Source organism: Vicia villosa, linkage group LG7, assembly GCF_029867415.1.
Source record: "Vicia villosa cultivar HV-30 ecotype Madison, WI linkage group LG7, Vvil1.0, whole genome shotgun sequence".
NCBI classification, from domain to species: Eukaryota; Viridiplantae; Streptophyta; class Magnoliopsida; order Fabales; family Fabaceae; genus Vicia; species Vicia villosa.
In genome coordinates this window covers 657051-667054 of record NC_081186.1, presented here as the reverse complement: position 1 = coordinate 667054, position 10004 = coordinate 657051, and the positions used below count along the sequence as shown (strand labels likewise).

Sequence of the window (10004 nt, the reverse complement as noted above, 5' to 3'; positions counted from 1 at the left end):
GGGGGAGGGAATCATTTATTTGTTTTGTTTTCTTTCAATTTTTTTTGTTTTGTTTTTGTTTTTAGTTCTTAAAAAAAACATCTTTGTGAAAGTTTTAGGCTATAGATTAATATGAGGTTTGTTGTGGAGACTTGGGAAAACTTCACAATATCGGTATCGTTTTAACACTGTAAGTCTCCTGAGTATGGAAATTGTTTTGAATACTTGTTATGACATAGCCTTGAATTCTCATTCTCTGACAGCTCTTGAGTAGTTTATTTCAGCAGTCGGCACCATCTCTCACACACTTTACGCAGGGAAGTCGATGAATATAAGTGAGTGTTCCGAAAAAAAAACAGAGAGAAAAGAAAAAGGTAATACACCTTCTAAGTTTGGTGACCCTCACCCGGTCACTTAACCCAACGGTTGTGTAATCTTCAAAAAAAAAAGTTTTCAAAACTCTTTGTTAGTTGGTTCAGCGGTTTCTGGTGCTGAACTTGGTAGGGAGGATTACGGTCCGATCCCCCGCAACTACATCTGAGTAAGCAAAGGGTTATGCCACGTAGTTACCGGAACCCCGTGCAAAAAAGGATCAGAGTCACTAACCGGTCGTCCTGCTATAAGTGTGTGGAGATAACGGGCTTAATGTGATTGCGCCTGAATGAAAAAGAGCAAAAAGGATGAGTAAGCTAGGCTATGGTATAATAATATGATTTGAATTTGTTTGTGTATTTAGGAGGCTTATGTCTGCATATCTATGGTTAGTATTCTTACGATGTCCTTAGTGTGCAAGATTAGTACCTGTCGATGCAAACTTACCCGAAGAAGATTGGTAGCCTAGGATGAGTAACTGTTGATGTATTTCTGCTTTCTTTGTTTTGTTTTTCATTTTGCTCGGAGTGCAAAAGTTCAAGTGTGGGGGAATTTGATCAGTGCATTTTGATGCACATTCTTCTACGGTTGTACTTATACATTTCCATGGTTTGCTTGTCTTATTTTTGTATTTTATAATGTTTTTATATTTTAAATTATTTTTATTGTTATTTGATTTTCGTATTTATTTTTCAGCTTTAGCAGTCTGCACGAAAACGATCATAAATGGAGTTCCGGGAGTCCGATTGAGGCGTTCTAATAATCGCCGGAAAGCTAAGAGAAAGAGCTACAACTTTTATGTTGGAGTCAAAGTCAGAGTCAGAACCTATATTTCCCAGAATTGCGTTTGAAGCTGCAGCACTATTTTATTTTCAGTTTTTGGGTCGTTTAGTAGTGGGCCTGGTTTTGTCATTCGACCCAGTTGGGTCATAAACATTTTTTGGCTGATTCCTAATAGGTCTAGCAGCCGCGGTACTGTTCACCATGGATCACCATTTCACATTTTTGGAAGAGCCTGTACGTTTGATCATGAAGAACTAATTCCTAGAGGTTAATCTGCTGTAAACGGTTTCCGCCGATACTTTGAGGTTCTTATATTTTCCAATTAATCTATTTTCTTTCAATTCTAATCTTTGATATGTTGTTTGCTTAATTCGATATTATCCAAGGTTAGATTGATTTATTTCGATGGTTGCATGTTCCTATACTTCAATCGCGTTTGCTTAATCCGCGTATGTTTGTCGTGTTTGCTTAATTCACGATTGCTATATATAATTCGTTTGCTTAATTCGGGAATTAGGAACATACATCACATAATTTCAATTGCGCTTGTATAATTGTTTTTATAATCGAAAAGGGAATAGAATCCGCTTGTGAGTTGGAAATTATTTGGATCGATGATAAGTTAGGAAGCCAAAACAGTAGATTAATCATTTCAGCTTATTTTGATAATCACCTATTTTCACTATTTTGTTTAATCGAAATCTAAAACAAACCCCCCCTAAATCGATTTACCTTTGGTTAATAATCAACGAGAATCCTTGTGAGAACGATATTCGAGTTGTCGTTACCGCTAAACTACCATTTTACAAAATACTCGTTTTTGATCCGTGCGCGACAGCGGATCACCCGCCAACTTTGAGAAGTAGAAACGCAACCGAAAAAAACATGCCAATCATCTTCATCTTCTAATTCACACCCTGGACAAAGAGATGGGCAAAGAGCATGATGTTATTTCAACTTAGAGCGAGTCGGAAGGCAACCCCTTCAAATCCTCCATAACAAATGCTTAGCTCTAGATGGTGTGAAAATGTTCCACAGATTCTTCCAATTACCCTCAATACCATAATGGTGAGTTCTACTTTGCAACCCTCTCCATAGTCTATATCCCGATTTCACACTATATTCACCATTCTTCTCCTCTTGCCAAACCAACCTATCTTCCACAACATCCTCCACCAAAGGAACTCTAAGAATAATTTCATCCCCCACATGATCAAAAAGATTGTTCACCTTAACCACATCCCATTTCTTAACATTGGGAAGCAGAAGATCTTTTTACATAAAGATCATGCACATATTGAACTTGAGGGCCACTTACCCACCAACTACCTTTCTCACGGAGCCACAGATCATACATAACCTTAATGTTATTCTCATCACCTATGCTCCACCTACTTCCAAGCTTAAGAACATCCTTAGCTTTCCACAAACTCCGCCACACAAAACTCGGATTGTTACCAACCTTAGAATAAAAAAAAGAGGAGCGAGGAAAATACCTTGCTTTGAAGTTTCAAGCCACAAGGGACTTGGATTTCGCCAAAAGATTCCAACCTTGTTTTGCTACCATAGCCATATTAAAGGCTTTAAAGTCCCTAAATCCCATACCTCCCTCACTCTTTCGTATAGTTATCCTCTCCCAAGCCATCCACCTTATGCCTTTATTATTATGACCACCCCCCACCAAAACAGGTTAAGCATTTTTTTCAATCTCATTCACCACCCCATCCGGAATTAAATAGACACTCATTATGTAGGCGGGAATCGACTGAAGTACTGATTTGATCATAACCTCTTTCCCAGCTTTAGATAAAGATCTACCACTCTGAGAATAATTCTTTTCCATATCCGATCTTTAATAAAAGAAAACACCGCCTTCTTTCTTCTACCAATCATGGATGGTAAATCCAAGTAAGTCCCTGTTCCCAGCACACGTCCCACCCCCATTAATTTGGCTAAATCCTCTTGAGCTGACACACTTAAATTACAGATGAAAAACATTTCGGACTTAGAGAGATTGATCACTTGACCCGTCGCCTCAGCATAAGTATTAAGAATCTCCATAAGATTTGACACCTCCACTAGATTTGCCCGGCAAAATATAAAATAATCGTCAGCAAAAAGCAAGTGGGACACTGTAACAGCCCGGGCCCCTCGCAAGGCAATCCAGGCACTGACACCTCACGAACTTCTCTACCCCCCCTCTCTAGTAGAGTTTTTACCTTTCGTGGAAATCGAACCATGTACCATGGGGTTCAAGTACATGTTCAATCCATTCCTACTACCAATTGAGCTAGCTTAATTGGTATTTGGAATGGAGTGAACATGTACTTGAACCCTAGGGTACATGGTTTGATTCCCGCGAAAGGAAAAAACTTTACTAGAGAGGGGTTAAAGAAGATCGTGAGGTAATAGTACCGGGAGCGTATTGCGAGGGGCCCGAGCTGTTACAGACACACTGGGTGCCCTCTGCAAATGTGTGCTCCATGGAGATCACCGCGGGAAATGGCTCCTCTAATAAGAGAAGAAAGGCCTTTAGAGACAAGGATGAACATATAAGGAGACAACGGATCGCCTTGTCTCAGTCCTCTTTGTAACGCTCGAAGAAACGAGTATTTGCTTAATTTAGTCGTTTGGGATATTTATTAAATTTTCGCGTTTTGGGACGATTTAGTCGGTATTAGTTCGGGATAGCGGAACGATAGTTAGTCGAGAATTTCAATATTTTTAGTATTAGAAATATTATTAGCATAATATTTAGCGTTTTGGAAATTTTCCGAGTAATTAAAATTAGACCGAAAATTTGAGACATATAGTAGTTAGGACGTATACTGTATTTAATTAAATTGGGCTGAATAAGTGTGTGTTGTACGTAAGAAGTAATTAGGCCCAAATTGAAGCAGTGAGGTAGTATGGCCCATAGGTTTTGAAAATCAGAAAAACCTAACTTGAGGCATTGGAGAATAGAAGTATCACACAAGAGGAGAGGAAGAAAAGGAATCGTACATGAGCCTTGCCGTGAAGAGGAAAACGGAATAATTATGCGAAGCCGGAAGCTAAGGATTCGACCAGAAAATTGTAGAATGGACTCCGAATACAAGGTAAGGGTGGAGTTCAATATCTATAACTGGGTATATGATGAACCGTAAGTGGGTTGGGTCGTATGAACTTTGCCTCTGTGTTTGATTGATCTGTGTTGAAAATTTTGTTTAACGTGTTGATTTATTGTGGTGATAATTGTTGCTTGATGTTGCTGTAATCAGTGAATTTGACACGGAAATTCAATGTTATTGAGGTGAATGGAATTGATAATTGGGAATTGTAATATTGTGGGTTCCTGGGTTGAAAATTATTGGATCGATTGAGAAAATAATTTAGAATAATGTATACACCAGTTCTGGAAAAAATAAAACGTTAAGAAGAGTGGAAGCTAGAACTGTGGCAGGGGCCACCAGCATTAGGGGCGGGCACCCACACGTGAAGGAAGGTGGTGGGGACCACCAGGAGTGTAGGGCGGGCACCCCTTAAGCCCAGGGTGGGCGCCCCACTCCTTTGAGACGTACATCCTGTTACTTGTCATGTTATTTGGAACTTTGGCTTTAATTGTAGTTTTCTGTGGACATAAATTATATCTTATCAAGTAAAAAATAATAATACTAATTAATGGATCAGTATGTAACTTAATTGATTGGTATAAAATTTATTCGATTAATGTATGATTTAACTGATTAGTGTATAATAATTATAACAATTTAGCAGAACCGGTATATTCTAGCAGAAGTAGAATTTTAGCAGGGACTGTACATAAGTAATGAAATTATAGAATTGGACGACAAGTTGATTTCTAGTAGCAGGTAAACTTGGTGGTTGACAAGAATAATGTGAGTAATCAGTAGCAGTGCGAAAAATGAAAGCAGTATCGAAAAGTAGAAAATAGCCAAATTAAGCGGTATAATTAGTTGTTCGGAATTAACAAAAATTTGTCATGGTAGTTCGTATATATTAGTAGGTAATTGGGGTTGGTTTATTTTGTTGGAATTATGTTGAATATGTCGATTTGCAGGTACAGTTGAATATGTGAATTGTTCCGGTTTACGGACAACTTAAGTTGCATGTTTTATAACTAATGTAGTTTGAATTGAGTTGTTTTGAATATTGTTTGTTGTTCTTTAGTTGTTGTTGTTATAACTTGTTGTTGATAAGTTGATTAAGTTGTAGCCCTATGGGCAGTGTTGAAGCGACGTTGTGTACCTCTGTTTATTGGTACAGTGTTAATGTAGGCCTATGCCTTGCGATGATTGTTGTTGTTGCATGTGATTGTTGCTTGCATTCATACATTTATATTATTAAGTTGGCCTGGATTGACAATTTTTAAGTTGGAGCTATGCTCACCACGTTGGTCTGGATTGACAAATTAGCGACGAAGGCTTATGCCTTGATGCCTCTATTGACTGCCAATTTTTTAAGTTGAGAGTTATGCTCCAATGGTACCACATGCATATGCATAGTTGCGTCACATTTTGAGTTGTGTGTTAAAGTTGTTGTTGTTATTAAATTGTGATAATTTGACGTTGTAATTATAAGTTGTTACGTGATGTGTTGGTTGATTAAAGTTGTTGTCGTTATTCAGTCAGGGGCGGAGCCAAGGCCCAACCAGCCCGGGCAGGCGCCCGGGCTCAACCCCTATTTTCTTTGTATTTCCCTAATTTAGTAGTCGATTTTTAGAAAAAATCAGGAGTAAAATTAGGGGCAAAATTAGTAAAAATAAGGTGTGAAAATTAAAACAGATGAATAATAAATGGTGTAAAATTTTTGCCCAGGCTGTCTAAATTTGCTGGCTCCGGCACTGTATTCAGTTGTGTTGTTTTGAAGTTGTGAAATTATGCTATTAACTTGTTGTGACAGGTATCGTCTAGAAGTTGTGAAATAGTTACTATAACTGTTGTTATAATTGTTATTGCTAATGGTTGTTGTAATTTTTGTTACCAATGATTGTTATAATTGTTGTTGCTAATGGTTGCTATAATTGTTGTTATAACGACTATTGCTAGTTGTCATTATAACTGTTGTTTGAAAGTTGTAAAGTGGTGAAATTATATGATTCTAATCTAATATATTGTTTATCATACACATGTTTATATTGATTAGATATCTCACCCCTTTCTTTTGTTTCTCCATTACCTTTATACTAGTAACGTGCATGTATTCGAGAATTGAAGAATTAGTTGTTGTTAGTCCAAGTCGGTTTAGTTGCTCTGATACGTAGCACTCGGGGGGGTGAAATGTTAATTGCTTCTAAGTTATTGTTGTCATACCCCAAATTTGTCCTACCCTTTCAATTTCATCTGGTTTATACTTCCCATTTCATCTGCATACCTCCATTAGGGCATTTGCATGGCTTTGTATTCATTCATTAAATAAAACATCTAAAAAGCATGGGATCAAGGATCTTGGAAGTTTAGGGGTCTCATAATGATGTTGAGGTATGCATATCAAGTTAAAGTTTAATTCTCCCGGTTATTCTTCAAGCAGTGAAGTGGAGAGTTAATGTTAAACTCAAGGCTTTGAATCTTTTGCGCTTCAACTGAGGTTCATTGGATTTTATTTCAAGGTTATCATGGTTGTACTTTTTCAGTGTTTTCATATTCATACTTTAAGGATTCTTCAAGGCTTGGCTTTTGTACTAAGATTAAGTAGGAGAAGATCGGATTAGAAGCTCGTGGTTTGAGTTACAAAAGTTAAGTCACGATGCAAGAGATGATGATTGTAAACTCATGTTGTGATCCAGACATTATCATTGTCCCTATCATTTGCTGCTGAGCTTGCAAGGATTTGGATTTGATTTGAAAAATAAGATGAAATTCATTCAAGTGATGTTTTGAGTTCCTTATAATTTAAAAAGTGGATCGAGTTTTCTTTTAAGGCTAAGAGTGAAAATTCATTCAAAGGATAAAGAAGTTTAATTGAGAAGAGACATTCCATTACAAATCCATGGTTCAATTACACACTTGAAAAGACCCATTTATCACAAAATCCATTCACTACATTTACATATGGTTCAAGTTCGCATCATTCACCATTCATTCAAAAAATCCACACATGTTTACAAATTCTAAATTACAAAAGAAAGTTCTACATCATTTACAACCTAAAGTTCAAATCCACATCACTCCATCATTGTTGACGAAGGGAAGAGAAGTAGTTGAATGTGAAATTGAAACGGAAGAAATACTTGAATGAGCATTTGAAGGGAAGATAAATTCAAAGTTTGGTTTTGAGTTTAAGATGCATAGCCATTCCAAAGTCATTTACAAAAAACTCTACAATTCAAACAATACAAATGCCCCTGTTACATTTCCTCGACCTTTTCCAATCAAAGCGATGAGCGTTTGTAAACAGTTGCCATTTCTTGGAGTCATATCAAGCCCTTGAAAAATAACACTTCAGGTTTTGTGAAGTTCTTATTAGAACCGGCTGTAAACCGAACCAGTTTCCAAGTCCCTGCACATATCTACAACATTCCAAACCTGCTGCACAAGGAAAAGCCAATTCAGAATACACGCAGTCACCAAATTCAATCCAAAAGAAAACCACATCCAAATCAGTCCCTATCTATTCAAAGTTCACCAAAATGCATTGAGAAACCCACCTATAACTCATACCAGCTGACAGACCTGTACAAAACCATGAGAGTTCACCATTTCACCAACTCATCCATGTCATCAAATCACAAAGCCATTCATGTTGTGATTCTACAGTCAACCCAAAAAAAAAGTCATTTCAAGACCAAGTTGTACATACATTTTAAGTCTGGGCATTTGGCACTGAGTATCCATAAACAGCTTAACATCAGAACATACATCTAACCATAAATCAATCAAACATCGACATAATCACCACATTCAGTTCATCTTACTCACAATCGAAATCAGACCAGACCTGCCATCATTCAAAACCAACTGCCAATACCTAACCATACACATTGCAAATAAAAAAGAAACACCTACAGTAGCTGGTAATAAGCCTAAACCAAGAGCATACCACGAATTCCTGTCAAGAGAAAGTTTTGAAGTAGCCCGCTACACTCATCAAGATGCGACAAAGACCATTAAAAATACCATATGTTTCAAGTCAAAATTCAGAAATTCGACGCACTTCATCTCAGTTCACGAAAGACATTCGGTTCAGAATTCTATGCATATCAAACATATACCAGACTTGCTGCAACATACCTATTGTGTCAGTAAACCTGCTGCAGTTGGAACCATGCTCCAGTCCAAAAAACCAGCTCTACTGCTAACTTGAACCATGCCCTTGATTTCAAAACCAAAGTCTGCCCTGCACAAAGAAATAGAAAAAACAGTTCAGCCCACTTTTATCCAAACATCTCCTAACTGCCACCTAACTTCTAACAGCCATAACAGAAAACAGTTCTAACAGAATTCACTATTGCCCTAACCAACTAACAGTTACTTTCCTAACTGTTTCTAACCGAATCCCTAACTAACTTCCATAACAGAAAAACTGAATGTAACTAACTCTCCCCCTCATAACAGAAAAAACCGTTTTGAAACATAGGTAACAAACCTTCTAACCTCTCAATCTCACCCTTAACCTCATAACAAACTCTCTCTAACTGATTTCACTCCCTCTCAATCTCTATATAAATCAATCTCCCTCCACAATTCAAAAACTCACGCCATTTCTTCCACCACTTCTTCAACCTTCACCTTCCCACGATTCTCTCTGCAACTTCCTCAACCACATACTCTTCGTCCTTCTCACACTTCTTTCATCATCTTCTTCTTCATCTCTCAATCCTCTCTCCCTCCCTGAAAAATCAACACCACCACCATACGCACATTCATAAGGCTGTTAAAGCTCATCATTAGAGCTTTGACGAGCCTGTGCTCAGCCCCTCTCCATTCTCACTCTCACGACAACAACAGCAACAACCAATCACACAGAGCTCTCGACAGAAATTCGCACAGAAAATTCAAAAAAATGAAGTAGAAGAAGAAGAAGATCGAGGTATAGAAGAGGAAGGTTCGTGAAGCATTGAAGGAACAAAGTTTTACCTGAAGAACCTCTGGTATCTACTTTTCCGTTGGAGCGCCTCTAAGAATCGTCGTCGCCGGTGAGTCCCCCGATCAATCTCCAAGAATTCTCAACTACGACGTTCTTCATCATCACCAGTATCATCGTCATCAAACCGCGATATCAACATCATCTTCAACGCATCTCGTCGACGATTTCGCCACCATCGCGAACCCTCCGGTCTTAGCACCATCAACAACACGATCTCAGAACAAGAACAAATCGAGGGATGAGACGGAAGAGACTGATTAATTGATTGAATCACGGTGGAGATGAAAGAATTTCTCCGGCCGCCGCGTTTTGAATGAGAAGAGGGAAGAAGGAAGCCATTCACGTGAAATCCCAATCGTCTCTTCATGTAAACCCTAATTTCCCTTCCTTTTCTTTTTATTTATTTAATATTTTACTTGTTAATTAGAAAATAATACAAAAAATCTAAATAATCAAGTCTGAAATAAAAATCTGCATGCTGAATTCAAATCCATTGGCCTTCACGAAATTGCCAGTCACACCCCCATTGGTCCGTAGCACTATTTTTGACATAGAAGAAAATCTGAGCAACAAAAAAATTGTTGATGGGCCTATCCTTGTTGGGTCTGCGCCTAAGGCACCACACTACACCACCGATTTACACAATTCACCCCTGGGCCCATTATTTCATGTTAATTCTAGCTTTTTCTGACATAATTGTGTTATATTTTTTTTAGATGTAAACATGATAAAAATCCCTTAACTTTTGTTAGATTTTCAGATAACAATAATATTTTGACTCATAC

The 10004-nt window shown here is 37.8% G+C and overlaps 1 long non-coding RNA gene across 1 annotated transcript; it reads right to left on the bottom strand.

The window, feature by feature from the left end:
* Window positions 1-7373: 7373 nt before the first annotated feature.
* On the bottom strand, window positions 7374-9562 carry LOC131616875 (uncharacterized). The gene is made up of 3 exons (XR_009288290.1): window positions 9210-9562; window positions 8364-8469; window positions 7374-7883 (listed from the first exon to the last, which is right to left on the bottom strand). It is a non-coding gene; the product is annotated as an uncharacterized LOC131616875 (long non-coding RNA).
* Between the last annotated feature and the right edge of the window lie 442 nt (window positions 9563-10004).